At 36.4% G+C, this 26385-nt stretch overlaps 1 long non-coding RNA gene across 2 annotated transcripts in view; it reads right to left on the bottom strand.

Annotated features, from left to right (window-relative positions):
• The window catches only part of LOC112673007 (uncharacterized), a 342731-nt gene extending 319762 nt beyond the window's left edge, over positions 1-22969 (bottom strand). For both annotated transcript variants that reach the window (XR_007412832.1, XR_007412833.1), the window contains exon 1: positions 22702-22969. This is a non-coding gene — a long non-coding RNA (uncharacterized LOC112673007). The remainder of the gene's footprint in view (positions 1-22701) is intronic.
• Positions 22970-26385: the final 3416 nt, after the last annotated feature.

The raw sequence follows: 26385 nt of genomic DNA, 5'->3' as shown, positions 1-26385 counted from the left end.
GTATTTGTCTTTCTCTGACTTATCTTGCTTAGCATAATACACTTTAGCTCCATCCAGCCTTGCAGATGGCAAGCTTTCATCCTTTTGATGGCTGAATAATATTCCATTGTGTGTATATATATATATATGTCACATCTTCTTTGTTCATTCACCAGTCAATGGACATTTGGGCTCTTTCCTTAGTTCTGGCTACTGTTGATAAGGCTGCTATGAAAATTAGGATACATGCACTCTTCGAATCTGTATTTTTGTATCCTTTGGGTAAATACCTAGTAGTGGGATTGCTGGATCATAGAGTAGTTCCATTTTTAACTTTCTGAGGAACCTTCATAGAGGCTGCACCAGTTTACATTCCCATCAACACTGCAAGAGGGTTCCCCTTCCTCCACATTCTCACCAATACCTGTTGTTTCTTTTTTCTTTTTTAAGATTTTATTTATTCATAAGAGACACAGAAAGAGAGGTAGAGACATAGGCAGAGAGGTAAGCAGGCTCCCTCTGGGGAGCCTGATGTGGGACTCGATCCCAGGACCCTAGGATCATGACCTGAGCCAAAGGCAGATGCTCAACCACTGAGCCACCCAGGTGTCCCACACCTGTAGTTTCTTGCATTGTTAACTTTAACCATTCTGACAGGAGTGAGATGGCATCTCATCGCACTCCACCCATTTCTGTGTCAGTCTTCCCCGGTTCTTTACAATTCTGAAACTAAGAATCTCTTTCTCATTCAGCCAACAAAAAAGCATGATGAGGGTCACTTAGTAGGACAACTGTTCTCGGAATCAGAAGCCTGGGAGGAATTTGGGGACAGGATTTAGGAGGTCTTTCACTTCATTTCTTATCTTCTACCCACAATGCTTAATATCCTTCACAGCAGCAAAGGGCTTCATGTAGAGTACAGAGAAAGTAGAGTGTAGGAAACTCACCCCAGAACGTGCTGATAAATTCCTTATAAAGTTCTGAGATTCACTGATGCATCAATAATCACCTTGATAATTCCCATATCATTATTACTATAGCACCATAGTCCTACCCATCACTCTACTACCTGTATCTGTCATCCCGTAAAACATGCTCAGCTAAGGTCTTGCCGCTGAGAATTTAAAATTCACATGCAGGAATGGGAATGCCAGAAAACCAACATTCTGCAGTACCTAGCTTTCAGACAGGAACTATTTGGAAAACCTACATTCACTTTCTCAAGGCTGGTAAGCACCTGGAAATTATGTGGAGGAATGTGTACAATTTTGATGTTGTCATTTGGCAGCTAATGTCACCAGGAGTGCGGCTAAGGAGGCACCCTCACTAGGTCTTGCAATTACAAAAAAAAAAAAAAAAAATCAATAATTAATTAAATTAAATTAAATTAAAAAGAAAGATTCTTTTCCTGTTCATTTTCATTTTCTAGCACTGTGATTTTGTAGTCCTAAAAATGGCCATTTGGCCATGATGAGACATATAATATATACATTTACCCAACAAAGGAAAAATCCATCCATAAAACCCTAATTGCCAAATCTGATCCTTACATATGTGTTCAGGAAATCCTAACACACCCCAAAGGGGATCTCTATGCAATATAACATTGTATTAGGTAGTGTGGTTAAAGGTGAGATTTTAGTGTTTGCAACCATCACTGGTGAATACTTGTAGATGATCATCTTTAGATCCCCCTGGCCCTCAAGTTTACCATACTATATGTTATGAAAATAGCTCACGGACGTCCTACATAGTTACTAGGAAGTATAAACGGGCTAACTTACCATCACATTAGAGAAGTGACTCCATTCTCTCTGTTTTGGCGTCCCCAGTAGCTCTCTCCAATCCCACCCGTTTGTCCACAGACCCTAGGCCCTCTAGAAATCTCACCAGAAGCCAACTTGTCCCAGCTATTTCTTCTGAGCTTTTACCAGTCACAGGCCTGCTCTCTCCAACCCAGCTTCCATCACTGTGATTCTTGTTCTTATTTGAGATTTAGCTGTATCTATATCCATCTATCTGCCTCTCTGTATACAAAATAACTTTTTAATAGTAAAGGTAAACATATTATTTATTGTAAAATTTTAAGAAGATAAAGATATTGTAAAACTTTCAGATGAGAAAGAACATTCAATTAACTTATTATTCATAAGGCCAATGCCAAAAATAACCGTTGTTAAAATTTTTGAGTATATAATTGGGTTTTTGGGCTTTTATATGCATAAAACTCAGATATTTATAAAATTAAAATCATAATATGCATAATATTACGTGTTTTTTGTAAAAAAACAAATAGCACTGTCTGGTGATTTTCTCTACATGCTAATACATGCTTATATCTTCATTCTAATATCTTGTCTAATTCCTTTGGTTTGATATTTATTTAGACAATTTGTTTAGCTCCTAACTCCATCTTTCCTTGTCCAATGTCTTGTCATTTTTTCACCCTTGTCTGTAAGCCTGCAGATTAAAGCTATTAAGGTTGGGTTCTTCCCACAGAAGAACAGATTGAAATATGCAGCCCTGGACTGGATCCAGGACTAGAAAAAATTACTATGAGGACTTTACTGGGTAATAAATGAAATGTGAACAAACTATGTAGACAATATCAATAGTTTAAAAAAAAAGTTGACTTTAGTCACTGTTCTTTAAGTATGAAACTGAATGTCCTTTTTCTTAGGAAATTCACACTGAAAAATTTAGAGGTAAAGGAGCAGAATTTGTGTAGCTCACTCTCAAATGGCTAAAAAAATTAAAATTAGATAGAGATGAAGCATATGTGATAAAATGTTAACAACTGATGTACTTGAGTTAAAAGCACATAGGATTTTTTCTCTTAAAATTTTTCTATGAGCTTAAATTATTTCAAAATAAAAATTAAAAATATAAATGACAACTCCCTAAGAATTTAAGCAAAATAAACAAACAAATTAAAAAGAGAGAGAGAAAGTGAGGGAATATGTTTTGTCTAAGAATCTGTTTTGCCTCTTGAAGTTAAATTAAGCGTATTATTTTAGGCTAAAAATCACTCAGAAATTACCAAGGGCAGCTTGTGTCACTTGAAAAGAATCAAGTATAGTTGCCTGGCCTAGGAAAAAAACAATATATTGTCACTCTCCTGTCGTACTCACTATGTGAGTTTTAATCTTTAAGACTAGAAAAATGTATGAAATGTGATTGCTTGAGATATCCCTACACCAGAATTTATCATAAAATTTATTGGAAAGAGAATGAGTAAGCTCTTAATTTCTTTTAATTGAAACAAGAAAGGACAAAAAATTCAGTTCAGATTCCAGACATCATAAAATCTATCCTAAAATGAATGGTGGGCAGATTGAAACACAGACACACACACAGACACACACACACACACACACACCTTTAAACTCAAGATTATAGACAATTTCACTTTTGTTAGGATTGGTATGATGTGTACAGTTTATGGTTTTTCAGTAACATAGCAACATGTGCTATGTGTGTAATAACAGCATCTAAAATAACATAATAAAAAAAGAATTATCTGCGATTAGAAGTGAACTGTTAAAACTACTCTGGTCAGTGCCAAAAATCTAGGGAGTTTATTAGCATTTCAGTAGCTGCAGTGAAAAGCCCCTCTGGGTGCCTAGAAAATCCACCCCCTTAAGCTTTCCACCCATCCTCCTCACTGACATGTAATGGGCTTTGTCAAATTCAAAGACAGTTACGTCAGCAATTTGTGGCCTCTCCTGGGTTTTCCAGGCCTATAAAGCACACAAATTATACCCAAATATTGGCCTGAAAAATTAGTAAGCTATAGGGTGTGTGTTATTTTAGCCAAGCTTTACTGATGTAAAAGAAACCTAGGGACCTGAAAACTCGGTAGTTTCTTTGCCACTTTATTATTTTCTTTTATGGTGGGCTGACTCTGATACGCTAATACTGCTTTTTTTTCTTTTTTTGCTTCATTATTCTATTATTTTCATTATTTTTGTCTTCCTTTGTTTTCTTTAACACCCAAGGAAAATTTTGGCAGATGTTAATTAACAGTACATTTCCTGTGCCTTTGTAAAACTCTGTTCTTTGTTTTTTGCTTAGAACTGAGTGATTTAAAAAATATCTAAAATTATTTTCCTTTTTTGGAAGCTTCCCTGAATATCTTGGAAATGAGATAATGCCCTTGGTGACAAGTCACAAATCTCTGGTAGGCATTGTGTCCATACGATTCCATACATCAGACTGTGGTGCAGTTGTTGAATATAGTTACAGCTTTGACTAGGCCAGCTAAGAATACTCCCAGGGAATGAAGCCACTCGTGGTTATCAGAATCTCCCTGCATTAATTTAAAGAGGAAAAACACTAACCTTGGAGTCCGAACACTTGAATCCAACACCAGATGTTCACTTACTAGCTTTGAATAACTTTGGCCAGTTCTCTTTTCTTTCTTTCTTTCTTTCTTTCTTTCTTTCTTTCTTTCTTTCTTTCTTTCTTTCTTGTTCGATTATGTTTTTAGGTTTTACAGTAACATGCAAATATGCAAAGTCATACAAAATATATATTGCTGAATGAGTGATTTTAAGTCGAACATCCTTGTTAAGAGTCATCCCAGGAAGCCTCTCTATGTTCTATCCCATTCAAAAGTCCTCCATCTCCATAAATAACTGTTATCCTGACTTTTATAGCAAAGAAGATAGAAGGAAGTTCTTGCTATAAAAGTCAGAATACTGGTTATTTGTGGCCAAATTTGTAACCTTATTTTCTTCATGGGAGTAATGCAGGGAGTAATAGTAGCACTAATTAACTCGCAATGGTATTTGGAAAAGCAAGGCATAAAAACAAACACACAAGATAGTATGTTCAAGGGCTTTACAAACTATAAAGATCCTTACCAAGAGAAATGGTTCCTCTTTGACTTAGATATTCTAAGGTAGGGGGTCTGGTCTAACTGCAACACATGAATCTGGCGAGAAGTGTTTGCTAATAGCTCTTATCATTCATATTTATGTGCTGGGAGCTGTGGGGAGTTAGATTCTAAAGTGTTTCATACTGTTATTTATCAAGTAGGAAGATAATTATGTGTAGCAACTGGGAAACATAAGTGTTAATAAAAATATGTTTATTGTAGACCTCTTATACTTTAATATGACATTTTCCACTAGACCTTCACATTTTTTCCCCAAACTTCTGATATTTAATGTTCATAATTTAATTCCCACAAACATGGGTACAGAGCTCCAGAGGTCAAAATCCAAGAGGGGAGAAAACGAGGCTTTGCTGAATAAAGTTATTTACATAGTTAATCAGGAGCTAAAACCCAGGAGAAATGCAAATCACCTTGTTTCCAGAGAGAGAACAGTAGTATAGTCTTTGGCCAGCATTCACACCCCAGAGACAAACAAAAGCTTTGACTTTCTTCCCTTGAACTTCTTTTGTGTATGTGATCTTACTTGGTTTCAGTTTTCAAGTTTATAGAAATAATCTTCTGGGTGAACCAAGGTCAAAACAGCAACCCGGGGTTTAACTGCTGATCAAGCAAACAGGATGTCCAAATATTTCCCCGAAGCAATAAACCACCAGTTAATGGTGTCATTCCCTCCCATAATGCCCTCTTGGACCAACAGGAAATGTACCTTCATTTTGCTGGCCATGGCTTGTAGTATCCATTTTAAACACTATATAAAAAGGATCACATCAGGATTTCTAGCTCCATTCAAGGAAGGAAACTTAGTGAATTACAGGCTCACTCTAACTCTCTTTTACTCAACTGTTATATGATCCCGGTGGCTCCTTTATTTAAAAAAAAAAAAAAAAAAGAGAGAGAGAGAGAGACAGTAGGGAACACCAGAGAAGGACACCAGGCTACAATTAGAAGACCTTGATTCTAGTCTGATTTCTGCCTCTAGGCGTTATTGTACAAGTGACTTTAAAACACCAGGTAAAAAAAATAAAAAATAAAAAATAAAATAAAAAAAAATAAATAAAACACCAGGTAAAATCCTAAAAGCTTTGATTTAAATTCTGAACACCATTTTTATAACCTCCCCACTTGAAAAGGCTTTGGCTATAGATTATAAGAGGGTATATGATCAGAATGAACCATGGGGAGGACAGAAGTAAGTGAAAAGACAACACTCTCAAAGGGTTTGAAGGGATGGATAAAATCTCAGTGGAAATGCTTTAAGAAATGTGCAGTAGTCCTTTAAAAATTGGCACTCCTCCAGTGTCTTGCTGGTGCTTGAACAATATTGTTCACCTAACTAAGCTTTATGGTACATTTTGTCAAAAGTTATCTTCGGTTCATTTGTTTTGATGGTAACTACATGTCTTGTGGTGAGCATTCCATATTGTATATAACTCTCTAATCACTATCTTATACACCTGAAACTAATACAATATTCTATATCAACTATACCTCAATTAAAAAGTTATTAAATTTATCTTTGCTTCATGTTCGATCACAAAGTTGGAGCTTTTCTTTTCAGATTATATAGCATTACTACCCCTTTGCTAATCGATTCTCCACACCTGATAAAACTACTTGACTTCTTCTCTATCCTTTTAGGACCTCAGGTCCAGGCTCATCTGATTCTCCTGAACCAACCTCTCTCTTCCTCAGATCCTGGCTTTTAAATTTTAACTCCTTTCCTAGGCTGAAATCCATGGTTACCTCTTTTGATGCTCTCTTCTCTAGCATTTCTAGAATTCATTACCTCTTTGTTTTTCTTTGATGCAAATTCTCACTTCAACAAGCCCTGTTTTCCCGTGTTTAAGCTAGCAGGCTTCCAAAGAATATTAAGAAAAATCGAGAAACAACGATCAAGTACACTGCCAATGTGAGTAAGCCCAGTTTAGTGGATCCTTGTCTATTCCTTCATCCTTCTCCCATTACATTTTCGTAGTGACTGTTCTAAACTTCCTGTGTTTTTAAATGTCTGATCAGCTGTTTCTCCAGGTGATCATCTACTTGAGTAGCTTGGTTTATTCATTCAACATCACTCTCTAGCATGCTCATCATGATTACTGGGAGTTTTTCCATATTTGTTAAATACTTAATCTTATCTCTTCATTACTCACAGCTCAAAACCTCCTCTTCTACTTGACCAAGGTGCCAGTTTCTGGCCTACACATCTCAGTGTCCCCTATTTTCAACCATCACAATATCCACTTCACTGATTCAATATTTCACCGACTCTTCAAGCAAACTTTTCTTCTTTTCTTTTGTTCCTCTCCCTTTAAACATTTTATATTACAAAAATTCCAAATGGACTGATAAATATAAATGTTAGGATTAAAAAAAAACAACCTATGCCCTCTCTTCTTGCCCTCACTTTCACTTAACTTAATGAAACTCTAGCATTTTCAGTTTCAAATCTATTTTTTTAAATATTAAAAAGTAGAGGAAAATTAGGCTGAGAACTTTTTTCCTAATCCAGTTCTCCTTTTTCTCCACGTAGAGGTAACTAGTATGCATTCTCAACTTAGTACCAATTTTCTCAGCATGTTTTTGTAATTTCAATACACATATATTTGTTTATGAAAAATATATATAGTATGGTATGGAGAAAAACCATTTCCCAAGACATCCATGTCCCAGTCCTCAGGACCTCTGACTACCTTATCTTACACTGTAAAAGGAACTTCACAAATGTGATTAAAATTAAGGATTTAGTAGATGTGATTAAGGGTGAAGACCTTGAAGTGGGGGGATTATCACAGATTGTATGAGTTGGTCCAATCCAATAACATGAGCCATTCAAAGTAGAAGAGGAAGACAGAAGACTGGATCAGAGAGATGCAAGATTCAAAGGACATTGTCACTGTTGTCCTTGAATATGGAGAATGGGATTTGAAGAAGGGGACAGAACCAAGGAAGGAAGTGTCATCTAGATGCTAAGAATCACCCTCAGTTTACAGCTAATCTCAAGAGAGAGACCTGAGCCCTACGACCTCGAGGGACAGAACCCTGTTAACCACTGGAGCTTCCAGAAAGGAACACAGTTTGCCAATACCTTGACTGTAGTTCCTGGGGACCTACATCGGACTTCTGATGTGCAAAACTAATTAACTGTGTTGTTTTAAGTCACTAAACTTGTGATAATTTATGACTACACAGAGAATGAATACATATTGCAGTGTTCTGTGGTTCAATGCTATAAAAAAGTATACATCCTTCTGCTTTACATTTTGGGGATTAACCGAGATTGATAGATGTAGCTCTGGTTAAATTTATTGTATGTTCTATGATGTTTTATAAATATTCCACAACTTATTTGTTATACTATTTATTGATATGTTTATGTTTTTTCTGAATTTTTTATTATTAATAATTTTTCAAAGCTTTTTTCCCAGCTTTATTGAGGTATGATTAACAAATAAAAATTGTTCGAGATTGAACAACATGATTTTTAGAGTGTACAATATGATATTTTAATGTGCATACACATTGTGAAATGATTAGCACCACCAAGTTAATTAATACATTTATCACTTTTCACATAGTTAGTATTTGTACTCTTGAAGTGAGGAAACATAGACCTCTTTCTTAGCAATTTTCAAGTATATAATAGAGCATCGAGTATAGTCACTATGCTATATTTTAAATCCCCAGAACTTACTTCTTTATTTATGCATGATTTTCTCCTAATTATACATACAAGTGGCATTTCTGAGTCATACAGTATATGTGGATCATGAGCTTCACTAATTATTGCTACTTTGCCCTACAAAGTGTACCAATTTATAATTGCATTGTTGGTGGATGAATTTGTTAGTCTTCCTCTTTGCCAATATTTGATTTTTGTCAAGACTTCTTAATCGTTGACCATCTGATGAATATGAAAAGGATCTTGTATTTTCAATTCTCAATTCTCTGATTACTGGTGGGATTAGTTAAGAAGACTATTGGGTTCTTCTTCGCTGAATTTCTTATTTACAATCTCATTGTACTATTGGATCATTTTCTTTTTTCTTACTGATTTGTGGTTATTTATACATTCTGGATATTAATTCATTGCTATTTATAACTTCAAATTGTATGGATTTTCTTTTCATGTTCTTGATAGTACCTTTTCTTGAAATTATGTTTTATATTTAAAATAATCATATTTATTAATGTTTTAAAATTATGAAGGTTTTTTCTTGTTTAAGAAATTCTAACCCAGGGATCTCTGGGTGGCACAGCGGTTTGGCGCCTGCCTTTGGCCCAGGGCGCGATACTGAAGACCCGGGATTGAATCCCACGTCGGGCTCCCGGTGCATGGAGCCTGCTTCTCCCTCTGCCTGTGTCTCTGCCTCTCTCTCTCTCTCTCTCTCTCTCTCTCTATGACTATCATAAATAAATAAAAATTTTAAAAAATGTCATAAAAAAAGAAATTCTAACCTGAAATAATGGATATTCCCTTTTCATTTTGTTTGTTTGTTTGTTTCTTTTACATGTACAAATGCTAAATCTATCTGGAAGTGATTCTTGTATTGTGTTAGGTATACCTATTTTTTCCCAGATCAATCAACCTAGCACCACTTACTTATTTTCTTCACCAACCAATTTTAATGCCACCTCTGTGACACATCAAATTTCCACACATATGTTGGATCTTTTTCTGGACCCCCTATTGTGCTTCACTAGTTTTACTCAAGTGCAAATATTGACTAGCTTTAATTACTATAATGTTAGAAATGTCTTGGTATCTATTGGGTGCTTTCATTTTCTTATTCTTTTTTCCAAAACTGTGCTTGCTATTTTTGGCTCTTTGGTATTTCATATGAATTCTAGGAACTACTTGTCAAGTTTCAAAATAAATTATATCGGTATTTTAGTTGGAATTGCAATCAATTTAGTAGTTAATTGAAAGAAAAGCCACCCTTTTATTATGTTGCTGAGTATTCCCACTCATGAACATGGCATATTTTGTTATTTGCTTAACACATATTTTGCTACATTTATATCTAGATACATTATGCACTATTTTCTAATTGTTTATTGCAGATATCTAAAAATGCTAAAAATTTATTTTTGTTGAGCATTTACCTGGCAACCTTACTGAATTTTTATACATTCTAACAGTTTATTGAGTCCCTGGATTTTTTTCGAATAAACAATTATATTGAAAACAGCTACTGTAATCCTTATGCCTTTTATTTTCAAATCTATTACTTCACTTTAGACAGTGGTTCAATGTTAAACACAAGGATGCTAACAAAGATCCTTGAAAGGATCTTTGAAATTAACAGGTTTTCCTTTGTTTTATAGTTCTTAAATGTATAGATTTTCTTTTGTTTCCATTGTCCATAGAAAAGGTACATAAGCTACAAATAACTAGTTCCTTAAAATGTGGTAAAATTTGTCTACAAAACTGTCTGAGCCTGGTTTTATTTGGGTGAAGAGTGATGGTGGTGAATATTTTTGTTTGCTGATTCCATTTCCTAATTTAATATTAATTTATACATCTCTACTTTGTAATGCGTCCAATTGAGTAACATGTTTTTACCCAAATATTACCCATACCATACAAGCTTTAAATTACATGGGAGTATCTTGCTCATTGTATTCTCTTGCAGTTTTCCAAAATATTTATAATGCATCTCTGATAAATACATCCTGCAAATACAGACATTACATTCTTGGGGCATTTTCTTCCTCCCTCTCAAAATTCATTTATTGCTCTAAATTAATTACTCATATGGACTTCTCTCCTGAGCTCCTTTGCAGTGTTTTCAATTGTATCACAAAGACATTAAATCTGGCTAAACTTCCATTACCTAAATGCAATATTTCTAACATTAAACTCATTGCTACCACCACTATCACCCCAGGAGCACTGGCTCCTGAGCCAGGTCACTGATCATCTTAAGACAGTACTTGTGGCCATTCAGGGGCAGCCCTGGTGGCTCAGTGGTTTAGTGCCGCCTTCAGCCCAGGATGTGATCCTGGATACCTAGGATCGAGTCCCATGCCAGGTTCCCTCCATGGAGCCTGCTTCTCCCTCTGCCTGTGTGTGTCTCTCTCTCAATCTCTGATGAATAAATAAATAAAATCTTTAAAAAAAAAAAAGACAGTACTTGTAGCCATTCAGACTTTAATTGTTTAATTCACTCTTTAACTTTTCTATCCAGTCTCCAGAATTATGGAATCATCATAGTGTCTCCACACTTGTCTATTCCTTTCCATTCCCATTCAGCCACCCCCAAATAGCACCTTAGCATCTCATCTTTTGAACTTCTCTGGCAGCCTTTGAATTTATCATACTGCTTCCATACAGTCCCCTTTTCTAACACATCTTGCTCATCATTCCCACATTAATCTTATATATGTTTGTAATTAAGGGTTTTGGAAGGATTGTGCTACATTTTATGGTTTATGGAACACATGTGAAATAGAAAAGGCATCACTGGCTCCATCTTTTTCAAATGCAGAACTGAAGTTTCAGATTCCTTTTGAAATTCTGAGTCAATTCAAAATTAAACCAAGGCCGAGTTTATTCCTTTCACAATTCAGAATCCTGATGCATCTAGGTTCTCTTATGATAGGAGCTATGATCTTTGCTATTGTCTCACATAATCTCAAACTCTGTGCTTTGGTGCACATGATACCTAAAAAATGTTGCACTGACACAGAAATACAGCAGTGATGTACTCGATCTGGGAAGCATGTTAGGTGCCTCTGTTGTATTATCTCACTGAGAAAGGAACCACATCTGAACAAACTATTCTTCCACCTTTAGTTACGAAAAATAGATGTCCACCCCAAAAAAAGTTAACATAGGGTTAACTTGGGAGAAACTTTAGCACCAGCAATTTTAATAGAAGATAAATTGGAAACAAAGAGATTCAATCTTGTCTACTCCTACATTTTAATTCTGAAAAGAGATGAAAGAAAAATAATGAAAACACCTACTCTTGGTGAAGTTATCCTCACCTCTCACACACACACATACTTAATTGGTTCCATGATTTATAAAGTGTGATTTTAACTCCTTTTCTACCCACTTATAAGATTACAAATATTAATCATTTTCCATGGTCAATTCTAGGGATTAAAGCCTAGTACTGTGTATCTCCATAAGCAATATGACATCAGATGAAAATGTGCTCTGCTTTTTGTTTCTTCCACCCCCAGCTGTACATATATCATGTTCTGATCTGAAGAGAGAGGAATAAGAGCATCTCTAATGAACTATGCTAGAAAATCAAACAGACAAACAAAATAAAAAAACAAAGATAAAAATCCTCTTTGGAAAAACCAAATCTGTGAAAAGCTCCCAGAGAATGAATATTCTTGCATACATAGACTCCAGTTCAAGATATCAGAGGAGAATCTTTATAGTCAAGTCACTGAAGTCAAGAAAGCAGTAATTAAAAACCCACTAAGGTGGGCCAAAGAGTCAAATGGCCCTGGCGATATATACTAAATATAACTGAGCTTCTCTAAGGTCAAACACTTGTTCCATTCTTATTTTAAACATAATCCAGGAGGGCATCTCTGTTCTTCAGACTAACTCTAGTAGGTGGATGGAAGAGACTAAGGCAATAGATGGATGAAGCTGCAAAGCAAGCATGTGTGTGCTATTTAAAGAAGTTGTTTATATTCTAAGTTAAAAAAAAAAGATACCTATTTTCCCCAGCTTGTCAGCCAATTATGTAAAACCTATTTTCTTTACCTCAGTAAAATGAGAAATACAGAACCATCCCAGATATGAGAATATGGGCCAACCTCTTACACGCGAGAAAGGTAGCAGTTGAGGGAATCATATATGTAACACCCTATAAAGTCAGGATAAACTCAGTTATTCTGTAGTAATAGACAACTCCAACATTCGGTAGGGGAATGACAATGAAAATGTATTTTTTGCTCATTCTACATATTGTTTATAGAGAAATGGCTGTCAGGAGAATTTGCACATCAAACATTAACAGAGACATAGATTAAAGGATGCTCCATCTCAAGATATACTTCTAGGACCATTCAGGCAGGGTAAGGAAATACGGCATACCATGCCCTAGCTCTTAAAACGTCTGCCTGGAAGTGATACTCATCACATTCATTCCCATTTCATGGCTTAAATTCAGAAGGAGCAAGTACATGCAATCTTATCATATGCCAAGACAGGAGAAGAACTTGGATAAATGTGAGCAGGCTTAATGACCCCATTTCACTTCATAAAAATTGTGTAAGTCATATCTTTACTATTAACCTCACCCAAAATATCAATATTGCTCTGGACAGGAGCTACTCTAGAGAGAACATACAGAAAAGAAGATGGGTGTGAATGCTACATACCACAAAAGTATCTCCTAAAATGATTCAGGAAATAGAAATATGGCTGATATCCAATTCTATTTTATTTAGTCTTTTCTTTTGCTTGGACTTTCTTCCTTCCTTCCTTTTCAATCAATCAACAAACCTCTTCCTGGTCTATACTCTTGATGTTTTCTTTCTCATATTTTTAAAATATTTCACTTTCAATCCCCTACTGTTACCTTATGAATTTTTTGGAACAAAGTGATATATTCAGTAAAGTCCCTTGAGATATTTTCAAAGCTTTAAAAGCCTTAATGACATTAATTCATTAATTTTTTCCACTCTAAATCATTCTAGGACTTACTAGTTTTGAGCCTTGACTATATTAGGGCAAAGAAAATAAAGATTTAATTCCTGCCTGTGTAGAAGTAAAACTTCTCCTAGAGAAACAGCACATAAACAATGAACTACCAGAAGAAAAAAATAAGAAGAAAAAAGTCCAACATAATATTGTTTCAAGTCCCTATTGTTAATATTAGCTACTGGCATATTCTTAAACCCCCACTGATCATATATGAACAGAAATAGTGTTAAAAGAGGTGACAAAATGGGCTCTTCTGAAGCTTCCTGCTGATGCTTAGCTAATGAAGAACGTAAAAGAGTTATGTCAGCAAATGCAGAATGAAACAAAGCCTTTAGAGGTAGAGAAATAAGTACTTTGCTCAAGGAAAGAGAAAAAAATATTACGTTTTCTTTCAGTTATCTACATAGAAGCAAAAATGAGTTGTTTTCTGTTTTTGTTTTTGTTGTTTTTACTTAGTTATCATAGGTAATTGCAGATACTAAGGAATCAAGCCAGCCACACTAAATTAATCAGAATTGTTTGCTCCACTCTTTTGTGCATATACTAAAACACCTACCTGAGCTTTCTTTTTATTTCTTTATACAGCTACACATTGTTACCTTTAGCCCTTTACCTGAATCATGTTCAAAAATTGTGTGTATGTGTGTGTATGTGTGTGTGTGTGTGATTTTTTTTTTTTTAAATTCTTCCTCCATCCTCTGGAGTCTCCTGCAGTGACTGGCTGCCTGGTCTGTTATTACTGCTTCACTAAAGGCTCAGAGGACCATGTGCTTTGGCTGCTTCCAGAAAAACGAATTTTCTGCAAAAACAATTTTTTTTTTTTTTAATTCTGACATGGGCCTGAGAGGCTGTGTGAGTACCTGAAGGAACCATCTAATATATCTCCCTGGCATTTGTCAGTGGCTACAAAAAACCTAAAGCTTTAGTTCCACACAATTTTCAAGCAAAGAACACTTGGGTGAAGATGTAACAGTTCATGTTAGTCTATCACAATCACATCTCCATTTGGAGATTCAGCTCAGTGTTCCAGAGCATGCTCTCGTGGAACTAGAAGTCAGAATTTATGAGGTACAAGTTGTAAAATTAGAAAATGAGGTGAGAGAAGATATAAAGTACATGAGGCCACTCTACCAGGCCCTCCAGTTTCAAGGCCACTTTATGACTCTGCTTATCTACTGAGTATATTAACAGAGGCCATTAGATTATAATCACCTATGAGTTTCTTCAGAGCGGTGCGTCACCACCATCCGTCACAGTAGTGGGTAAAAGTAACACTACATTGCAAGGAAACCTGAACCAACATGCTTTCATTAAGTTTCAAAATGAAATCTGGGACATATTATATTAGTGGATATGACTTTTTTCGTTCTTTTAAAGTTAGAGAGGTACCATTTCTTCTGGAAACATAAAAATACTATTATTCAACAGAGACAGTTTCACTATGATTCTTTTATTTATCTATTTTTTAAAGTAAGCTCCATGCCTGGCATGCAGCCCAATATAGGGCTTCAACTCATGGCCCTGAGATCAAGACCTGAGCTGAGATCAAGAGTCAGACACTTCACCGACTGAGCCACTCAGGAGTCCTTTACTACGGTTCCCTTCTAGGTTATTTTATTCCATTCTAAATAGGCAATATTTTCATGATCACCACCATTCTGAGATATACATTTAATAGTGTTCAAAATATTATGGTAGCATAAGCATTGGAATAACAAGCTAGCTTGGGAGAATCATGGCCCCCTAGGAGCTGATAGATTCTAAGTTCAGTCTGACATCAAGTCCCATCTGTGATGATCACTGACTAAAGTATAGTGCTCAAGTAGTGATGGAGTTTCTTAAGATTATCAACTTCACCTGTCTGCTTTTCTACACGCGAAACCAGCCCCCTTGGTACTGCCTTTTCACCTAACTTACAAAATGCTTCGATTATTAAGGACATGACTGCTTACACCCAGGTCAGTCATTATCATTTTCTGGAACTTTAAAAAATTTCTCTTCTAAAAACAAAAGCAGAAGTGAGGAGAAAAGGCTAAATGTTTCTGCAACCTATCCATAATAGAACTGCCCATCCCTTAAACTCCCCACATTTTAAAAAGACAGAAAGAAAGAAAGAAAAAGAAAAGGTAAACAGAAAAGCAGAAAGTCTTTACAACTGCTTTCTCTCCATGTTCTTGCCTGTTCACACCTGATCTGAGAAGCCTTTTACAAATCACTTTACTGACCCTGGCTTTTTGACAACACAAGATCAAAGCCTCTCCAGCTTTGGAGTAACTTTGCCACATAAATAAGTAGAGCACTGGTACACTTTGGGGCTATATAAAGAACCTTTGGCTGAGCAGTAAAAACTGAGTTATTTTTACAGAGGCTGATGTCAAGGGCTAGAGCCAAAGACTTGGAATATTACAATAGGCCAAAAACAAGTGAAAACAAACAAACAACAACAACAAAAAAACCCCAACAATTAGCCAAGGTCTTTGTGATATTTATGTTTAAAGCCTATACCAGCAGGACGACACTTACGAGGTTTATCCAAGTGAGTACACCAATTCTAAGTAGAAGGGTCAGCATAGTTCATCAGTGTTCATCCCTCTCTTCATCATTTATGGGTTCCCTGTTGAACTCTGAATGTTTTCTGAGAACTGAAAATGTGCAACATAAATCTTTGCTGGTCTTTTATCTTTTTATTTATTTTTTTAAAGATTTTATTTATTTATTCATGAGAGGCACAGAGAGAGAGGCGGAGACATAGACAGAGGGAGAAGCAGACTCCTCACAGGGAGCCCGATGCTGGACTCCAACCCCAGACCCCAGGATCACACCCTGAGACAAAGACAGATGCTACACCGCTGAGCCACCCAGGCGCCCCTTTGTTGGTCTTTTAAAACGAGACTTCAATTGATCATCTCAAGGAAAAACAGTACTGGATGAATTCCATCCAGGAACCCCAAATATTGGTAGAATAAAAAATATATTCTCAGAGTACGGAGAAATCTTTTCTAAGCATGATCTTTCTTTATTGAAGTACAAAGGTTTCTTTCATAATTGCTAATTGTGCTTAGTTTTATTGTTATAAGAACCAAATTTTTAGTGAAATGGAAGCCAATATCTTTGTGATTCTCTCATCCTTCCTTTCCTTTCTTCTTGTCACTTGCACCTCCTTTGCCCCATGCCTCTGCAGCACATGCACAGAAAACTTATATCATCTCACACGTTATTTCCTAGCAGGGTTTTTTTTTTTTTTTTTGGCATGATTATTTTCTGCACAAAAGAGTTTATTTCCTGAATATCTGACTCATATTTAGAATCTACCTGTCTGTTGTTTTCTAAAATGCCTTCCAAATATAAGCGCATCTAAAATAATTGTTGATGAGGCACCTGGATGGCTCAGTTGGTGAAGTGTCTGCCTTCAGCTCAGGTCATGATCTCAGTGTCCTGGGATCAAGCCCCACATTGGACTCCTCATTCAGTGAGGGGAGTCTGCTTGAGATTCTCTCTGTCTTGCTCTCTCTCTCTCTCTGGCCCTCCCTCTGTGTGCTCTCTCTCTCTCACTCTCAAATGACCAAATTGATCTTAAAAAAAAAAATCATGGGAACACTTAGCAGGAAGACAAGAGAGAAGTGGAAGAAGACGACGGAGAAGGAGGATAAGATGGAGAAGGAAAGGGGGAGGAGAAGGAGGAGGAACAGGAAACAAGGAGGAGAAGCAATGGTGATAAGTATATCTACACCACAAGTGAATGGAGAAGCAAGGATAATGTAAGATAAAATTCAACTAACCAAGTAGTAGTTCTTATCAGGAATCTTCACTGGGTTGTGTGGGAAGGAAAAAGAAATAGTAATGAGGAAAGGGAGTTGTCAAATCCCTGCTGAATCCAGTGATCCATTATTATGTCTTTCCAACCATTGCAGACATTCAAAAGATAAGGAATAGATGGCAATATAAAAAGAAAAATAGTTATCATATTAAGCAATAATGTATGAGAGTTTTTTGTCTCTTCAAATATTTTAACAATAACTATTAAAAAAAAAACTTTAAAAATACCACTCTTATGGTGTGCTTCACTGGGCAGGATGCCTACAGTGAGGGCAAAACATCAAAGCAGTATCCCTGAGACGTTAAGAGAGGAACTTGAAAAAGCTTGACATCAGGTGATTTTTTTAATTGCCACAGTATATTGTCATCACCATTATGGGCATGTTTTAAAGAGGAAGGAATACATGGGGCTTTCCAGAGAGTCAAATTTCATTACCCAAAACAATTTCTGAGTCAATTTTTATACTTCTATCAAAACCACTTAAAATAAATGTGGTCTCATAAACAAACTTTTACCTGGATTACCAAGAGGGTGTCAGTGTGAGGATGGGGAGTGTGGTTCAGGGGTCATACCCCAGGAAAGGGTGGAAAGGAAGGAGAAGGAATCTCCTTTAAAGTTTTGAATAATCTTTATCCCCAAAAAAGTGAGACTGTCAATGTAGGGTAGGGGTCTCCAGTAGTAGCTAAAGGTACTTCCTTAGCTATCAGGTCACCTTTTACTACTAACCACATAAACCTGGAGTAAAAAAGAGTCCATATAAATCCTCCATAAGCATCCACTCTCACACTCACACATTTGTCATCACTCTGTGTGCAGAGCAGAGTAGTCTTATTGTTCAGGAGGTTCTGAACAGAACTTTTTCTAAACACACACACACACACACACACACACACACACACACCAGAAAATGAATGAAAATTTCTCCCATATTCCTTCTACCCCCGCAAATCAGTGATAAACAAATACTAGTAGTGCCAATGATTCTGTAGTTATAAATACCATTAAGTCATTTTGATGTCATTGGAGATCGAGAATACAAACAAGATGGAGGGACAAATGGTTTTAAGAACTTGAAGGGCCCCTAAGTTATCTGTTTATTTCAAGAAGTGTTGCAAATGGGAAAAGGAAATCTCTTCAGAGGAAATTTGTTTCCACAGTATTCTTTCACATAAAAATAAACCAAAATATCAACTTCATTTTAAAAGCTGCTGTATACACAGATATGCACTTAACCTCTATAAATGCAACAGTCCTGGAGGAACTTTATATCTATGTTCTTTGGTACTATTATCATCTTTCAACCCAGGATGCTCCAACAAAGTGATTGGCACATAGCAGAGGTTCAAAGTTTTTTTTTTTTTTTTCTTTTTAATGTACCTGAGCTGTAACTAGAGTGGATATACGTACCCACATACATATAGTTATTGAAGTCATTATAAAAGTGATTAATACCCCCTCAGAGATCATTCAGTTTCCAAAGTATTTGCCAGAATGAGTGGGCCCTGAGACCACAGGGGAGCTGAGGGCCGGATAAGGTCCAGTTTCCACCTCCCTGTCACAGCCCTGCACACTATTATTATTTACTGAAGGCCAGTGATTTGCTTGGCACTGCATGGCTCGCAGGGGGAAGCTCTGTCTCTGCCCAGTGGGGTTTGAAGAACAAGGCTTGTAAGACATAAAAGACAAGTAAGAACTGGCAAGACTGAGGAGCAATCTAAGCCTGTGGCTTAAAATACCATTAAAATAATCATTAAAACCAGGCATCTAACACGCCCCATGATCTAGGCCAAAAACAGAGAAAATGTAAGATTTTTCATCCTGTAACCACAGGCTCTTTTTGTAATTGGTAGGCATCAGGGAAAGGAGGGATAAAATCCTTCCTAGATATTCTAGGAGAGAGTAGCATGGTCCTGAATATTGTTATTATATATCATGTGCCCACAGTTTCATGGCTAATGTTGAGTTATATACAAGAGTGATACATGATTGAGATAGTTTCAACGGGCCAAGCAATATTCGCCATGCTATCCAGGATATAACTTGCAAAGACTATTACTTATTGAAGACACTGAAGCCCAAGCTGACATCCCATAAAATACCATGTAAGGGTCATAGATGACTTCATCATCTAAAGAAAGACATGTCCTCCAAATGCTAATTCCACAACTATGGAAAGCATGTAAGTTTTCCTGGGGAAAGATGTCAGGAGGTGTGTTAGGCATAATAACTTCCAAAGAAGTGCATGGCTTAATCCCCAGAATGTATGATTATCTTACATTAAGTGGCAAGAGCATCTTTGCAGACATGAGTAAGGATCTTAATATGTGGAAATTATCCTCAGTCACAATGGTCCTTACTATGAGGAGGCATGAGGGTCAGAGCAGAATAGATGTGAGGAAGGGAGCAGAACTGAAGTGCTATGAGAAAGGGACCACAGGTGAGGAATACAGGAGACCTATAGAAGCTGGAAAAGACAGGGGAATGAATCCCCCCCTAGAACCTTCAGAATGAATGCAGTCCTGTCAACACCTTGGTTTTAAGACTTCTGACTTCCAGAGAAGTAAGATAATATATGTGTTTTATTCTAAGCCACTAAGGTTACGGTACTTTGTTATAGCAGCAATGGGAAACAAATATAGAGGGATTTAAAAAAAATCATCCTTTAAAATGGTCTCGTGGTTACAGGATGAAAACATCCTTTAAAATAGGCATTCCTAAAAAAAAAAAAAAAAAAAATAGACATTCCTAAGGTTCTGTTGCATATTCTGAATGCTTCAGGAAGCATCCAAAGACACTTTAATAGTGAACAGGTCTTCCACATTTTCCAAGAACACATTAACCTGTGACTATAAGGTATGTTAATAGTATTTCTATGTTTAAGACACTATCTATAGAAGTTCCGGAAAATAGCACTTCTCTCTCCCAAAATGGCTCTGTACTCATTCAGAACACTCCAGGAATGTGCTACGTATTGTAGAAGGTTGGTTTAACATTCAAAAGATTATTCATTCAAGCTCATCATATTAACAGAATAAAGAAAAACACCATATGATCATCACAATAAATACAGAAAATAAAAAAGACAAAATCTGATACCTATTCATGATGCAAACTTTCAGAAATTAGGAACAGAAGGAAATTTCTCCAACCAGTTATCAGCCTTTGATGGAAAAACAATTATACTAATATTATTTTTAATGAACAAAGAAGCAATGCTTTCCCACTGAGACTGGAAACAAGGCAATAGTTTCTACTCTCACTATTTCTACTAAAAATTTGCTGAAGATCCTAAGCTAATTCACTAAGAAGAGAAAAAAATAAATGGCATGTATATTGCAAGAAAAGAAATAAGACTATTTAGAAATGACAATCATCTAGCTAGGATATTCCAAATAATTTACAAAACAAGCTAGAAGCTACTAAGCAGGTTTATCAAGATCATGGGAAAAAATTAATATAGAATTATAAACTATTTTTCTATATAGCAGCAATAAACCATTGTAACTGAAATAAAAATAGCATTTTGACTGCAATCAAATATCTAAGTATAAATTTCACAATATATGTGTAAGACCTGTACACTGAAAACTACAAAACATTGCATAAAGAAACTACAAAACAAAGCTTAGAACTAAATAAATGGAGAATTATAACATGGCTATAAATTAGAAGACTCAATATTGTTAAAATGTCTATAATTTTATCTGTAAACTTAAAGCAATCCCAACAAAAATAACAGCGGGCATGTTTTTTAGAAACTGATGAAGTAATTCTAAAATGTATATGGGTATTTAATGAACCTGAAAGAGCAGTTCAGTGGGAGAAAGGATAGTCTTTCATACAAAGAGGGAAATAGGGTAAGAACAAATATTTATTAATATAAAAAACAAACCTTAACTCTTACCTTCCATCATGTAAATATTAACTTGAAATGCAGCAGAGAACTAAGCATACAAATTCAAAACATAAAACCTTCGGAGGAAAGCACAGGAGAAATTCTACAACCTTGGAATAGGTTAGGATTTCTTAGATGAGTCATAGCACTTTGAAAGATACTGATGAGAGAATAAAATAGTCAACAGACTGGAAGAAAATATTTGCAGTGTATGTATCTGACATAGGAATTATATCTAGAACACACAAAAAAAATGAAATTCAATCGCATATCAAATAATCCTATAAAAATACGCAAACACTGTTCTACACACTATCAGACATTTCACAAAAGAAGGTATACAAATAGCCAATAAGCACATAAAAATAGGTTCGGCATTATTACTCAAGGTAATGAAAGTGATTTAAACCTACAGAGAATAAATAAATAAATAATAAACCTACAGAGAGATACACCCTGGAATGACTAAAATTAAAAAGAATCTCAACACCAAGACTTAGCAAGTATGTGAGACAATCACTACTCTCACATACTGCCAGTGGGAATGAAAAATGGTACAATTCCATTGGAAACAGCTTGTCGGTTACTTATAAAGCTAAGCATTCATTTACCATGGGACATAGTGATCCAATATTACATATTTAACAAAAGTAAACATAAACATCTATCTGCAAAAAGATTAGTGCATGAATGCTCTTAACAGCTTAATTTGTTATAGCTCCATGTTGGAAACAACCCAGTGTCCATCAATAGGTGACTGAATAAACAAATTATAGTATATCCATGCAAAGAAACACTAATCAACAATTAAAAGGGATAAATTAGAAGCACACAACAATTGGGAGGAATCTCAAAAACATTAGCTGAGTAGTAAAAGCTTTACACAAAAAGTATGCACTCTGAGCTTTTAATTACATGAAACTCTAGAAAAGACGAGTCTAATTAGTGTCTGCCTCTGGCCAGAGGTTAGCAGGGAATTGTCTGGAAGGGGACAAGATCTTCGAGGGTAAAAGAACTATTCTACGTCCTGCTTGTGGAGGTGTCACACAGATAGATACACTTCCCAAAACTTAACAAGATGTACACTTAAAAATTGGTGCAATTTGGGGGATCCCTGAGTGGCTCAGCGGTTTGGCTCCTGCCTTTGGCCCAGGGCGTGACCCTGGAGTCCCAGGATCGAGTCCCGTGTCAGGCTCCCGGCATGGAGCCTGCTTCTCCTTCCTCCTGTGTCTCTGCCTCTCTCCTTCTCTCTCTATATCTATCATGAATAAATAAGTAAATAAATCTTTAAAAAAAGAATAAATTTAAAAAAAAAATTGGTGCAATTTATTTTATGTAATTTACACATCAATAAGGTTGATATGTTTTTTTTTTAAATCTTCCTAATACCAAAAAACATAAACATCTACGAAGTCCACATCCTCATACTCTACCTGTGTCTTCATGTCAGAGTTGTTGGCTATAATCCATTCTTGGATGAGTTCCTTTTCACGTGGTTGGTGTCCAAACAGTTTAAGCGAACAGAATCCTGAGTGCAGGGGGACCTCCTGAACCCTCCAGTATGTTCAGCCATATGAGAATTTCCAGAAAGTATAGGATTCTTTTTCTACTCAGGCCTTTATGACAGGTATTCAAGCCTGCAGCCTAAGGACTAAAAGCTGGTGACAAAAGGTTGGTATTTAAGGAATGACGGAAACAGGAAGAAACAAATGTCTGGAGAAAGTTTTTAACAGACCTTCAGTGATGAGTGATTTCCAGTGACCAGTATGTTGCTACATCAAAGTGTCCCTGAATGCCTTTGAAGGAGGTTATTTCTGTCTACTCAAAGATGTTATGAAATGCTACACTTGGTGATAACAGTTACTACTTTTCCACCCCCTCATTGGTATAGAATTACAACACAAGGGGATAACAATTAAATATTATTAGAGCCCGTGGTTTCCATGGTAAGAATACATATCTTCAAGACTTTAGAAACACTGAAAGTGGGTGGCATTGCTGAAAAGTTCACTATGAAATGACAACCAAAGTCATGAAAAAATAAATGGTCTTTCCATCAGATAATGGACATCGGGTCCAGTTAGAATGCTGTACTATCTTAAAAGGTTTTTTGACTTTCCAGATCTTCACTAATTTTTTTTTAAAACATTTCTCTGAATCACCTCTGTGTAGACCAGAGTCAACACTGAACAACAGGCAAACAGTAGGTCAATAAAATTAACTTTTTCTCCAGTTAATGATATACATTTCTTGATTATTTGTACAAAGCAAGGAAAGTCACAGGGATCTTCTAAAAATGGTTGAATATAAAAGTGTCATTTCTATCATAGCTAAAATACTTTTTGTGTGTGTGTGCGCGTGCATACAGTTCATTTACTGTCCTCATTCCAGTGTCGTTTCATAAAATGATGCTCTCAGGGTAGCAGTAAAAAGAAAAACATTAGACCCATAGAGAAAACCATAGGAGATTAAGAGTTTTCCAGGAAAATGTCAAAGTGGACAGCAAATGTAAGAATAATGGAAAGATGACTATCTGGGGATCTTTGGGGACAGAAACGTCTAAGCAGCATCAAAAACGTGTTATCATGATTCCTGCTGGTAACATGAGCCAACTTCAAAGCTTCCCTTGGTGGATTACGCCAAGAGGGGCCATTATCAGAAAGGAGTAGTTAATTAGAGTGAATTATTAGAACGATCAACCTGCCTTGAATGCAGGACAGCTGCTGAGTCACACTATAAAAATGAAATGGGACCAACCACACATATACCCATGTCGTTAATAATTTCTGTTTGAATTGGATATCTGATTTTTTAAAGTGACATTGGGGGAAAAAAGTAATCACATTGTTTAGCGCACTTACATGATTCTTTCTCGATGAATGTTAATCCTTCATGCTGTCAATCAATATGCTCTTATGGACATTTTAAACATTACAACCCCGGTTTTCTTGGTGCACATTTTTAATTTCCATCATAAAAATAGCCATCGTCCTCAGATATACGTTTTAACTCTATCGGTAGTACTTGCAATACTTGGAGTCTCACTATCCACTACTTTATAAAGGGGAATTTAGACCGAAGGTCGTGATATAATAAAATCGTTTTCTTAGTCACTCTGGAAAGGAACTTGAAAGGAACAGGTGCATCGTCTGGGAGGAAGCCTGAGGTGATAGTATAAAGACTGCTTTCCCGTCTTTCTTTCCTTTTTTCTTCTATCTGTTCTTTTCTCCCTCAGTAGGTTTCTAAAAATATCACGAGAAAGTAATCTGATGCAAACACATGCATCTTACTCTAGGAAAAACACAAACCTCAATTATGAAGATGCATAATGACATCAGCAACTAATAAAAGAAGCCATGCTGCATTACATTCTTTCCTCCATCCTCGGTGTGCACGCATCTGGGACCTTGATAAGCTGTCACAGGTTAAGGAAGTAAACAGATGTCGGCTGTTGATAACAATCTATGGTGAACTTTGAGAGCCGGTGGTGATTTGCCCAGTGGCTCTCTCCTTATCGGAATGCCTTTATATATGCTCACCTGGGTAAGCGCTCCAGCCTGCCCGAGCAACTTTCATCTGGCATCAATCGTGGCCATAAAACAAGCCTATGAAGTAATATAACAGCCCAGGTGTCTACAATTTCCAACTTCCACATCACCTGACAGCATGCAACTGCCTTCAAATCAAGGCTTCCCTATCTCTATTTAAGGACAGTGAAGAGAATTCTAAGAGTTGTAGCCTAGTCCCGGACATGCTTACGGTTGAATGAAACACTCTTACTCATTTCCCAGAAAGTCAGCAAGCGCTGTGAGTGATCAAAGTGGAATGACATACTCGAGGAGTATAAAAGCGACTGGACTAATATCAGCAATGCAGCTTGCATAACCAGCAAATGCCTGATCTTGAAAAAGATTGTCTTGACTTGTGAATGTGTTCTTCATTCAACAGCTAGCAGAGTATGCTGGTGGTACCCAGATTTGTAAGCCTCAAATGTCTAGAGAGCTTTTACATTGCTGGAGATAAGGCAGCAGTTAAGATCAAAAACACTTCTTGTTGGGCCCATATTTTTGTCCTGGGTCTTAATACATGTAAATAACGCAGAAAAGTCGGTATTTATGTGGTTTTTTAAAGTTGGACAAAGAGAATTAGATGGAGGTGGTGGTTGCACAACATTGTGAATTTACTAAATCCACTGAACTGCATTCTATAAAATGGTTAATGAATGCGAATTTCTGAAGATAAGCAAATATCAAAATTTTGAGAGAAAAAAGAAGTAACTGAGGTATTAAATCCAAAACACTCTAGGGGAAAATTTTTAATCAATTAACTCGCTCCACAAGCATTTTTTTGCACACTTAGTTAAGAGCCAGGCCCTTTAGTATGGGGCTTAGAAAATTAAGGTACTTATATTCCCATGTCCTTAAATCCCCTAAGCATTTATGAAAGAATTCCTTCCTTCTTCCTCTTCCTTCCTTCTTCCTCCCTCCCTCCCTTCCTTTCTTTCTTAATCAAGTCTTCTGGGAGAGAAAAATCTTCTTTCCTGTTTTATCAAGCTGAGGGGCCCAGGGTTACTGAACCTGGATTCAATCCTGGCTTGCCCCCTTTCTAACTCAGCAATTCTAAGCCAGGTTTTTAACCCAAGCCTCAGTCTTTTCATGTGAAAGTGAAGATAATAAAATCATCAACCTCATAAAGATATTTCAAGGATTTTATTAGATAGTGCAGGTAAAGCATTGAGAATAGTACTAGTATTAGAAATAAGTTAATATCAGGCTTGATTCTTGCGATTATTAGTATGTGACTTTCTTTCATCCTTTATGTCAATTTGGCATTTTTAAAATATTTTTTGGATTCCTTAATTTCTTAGCACACTTCCATGATTATACAATATATGTTTTAATGATGATCAATCAGCAGCTCTCAATTAATTTTTTTTTTTTTTTTTTTTTTTTTTTAATGATAGTCACACACAGAGAGAGAGAGAGGCACAGACACAGGCAGAGGGAGAAGCAGGCCCCATGCACCGGGAGCTCGACGTGGGATTCGATCCCGGGTCTCCAGGATCGCGCCCTGGGCCAAAGGCAGGCGCCAAGCCGCTGCGCCACCCAGGGATCCCC

The sequence above is a fragment of the Canis lupus genome, chromosome 9, assembly GCF_003254725.2.
Source record: "Canis lupus dingo isolate Sandy chromosome 9, ASM325472v2, whole genome shotgun sequence".
NCBI classification, from domain to species: Eukaryota; Metazoa; Chordata; class Mammalia; order Carnivora; family Canidae; genus Canis; species Canis lupus.
This window is presented reverse-complemented; position numbering and strand designations above follow the sequence as displayed.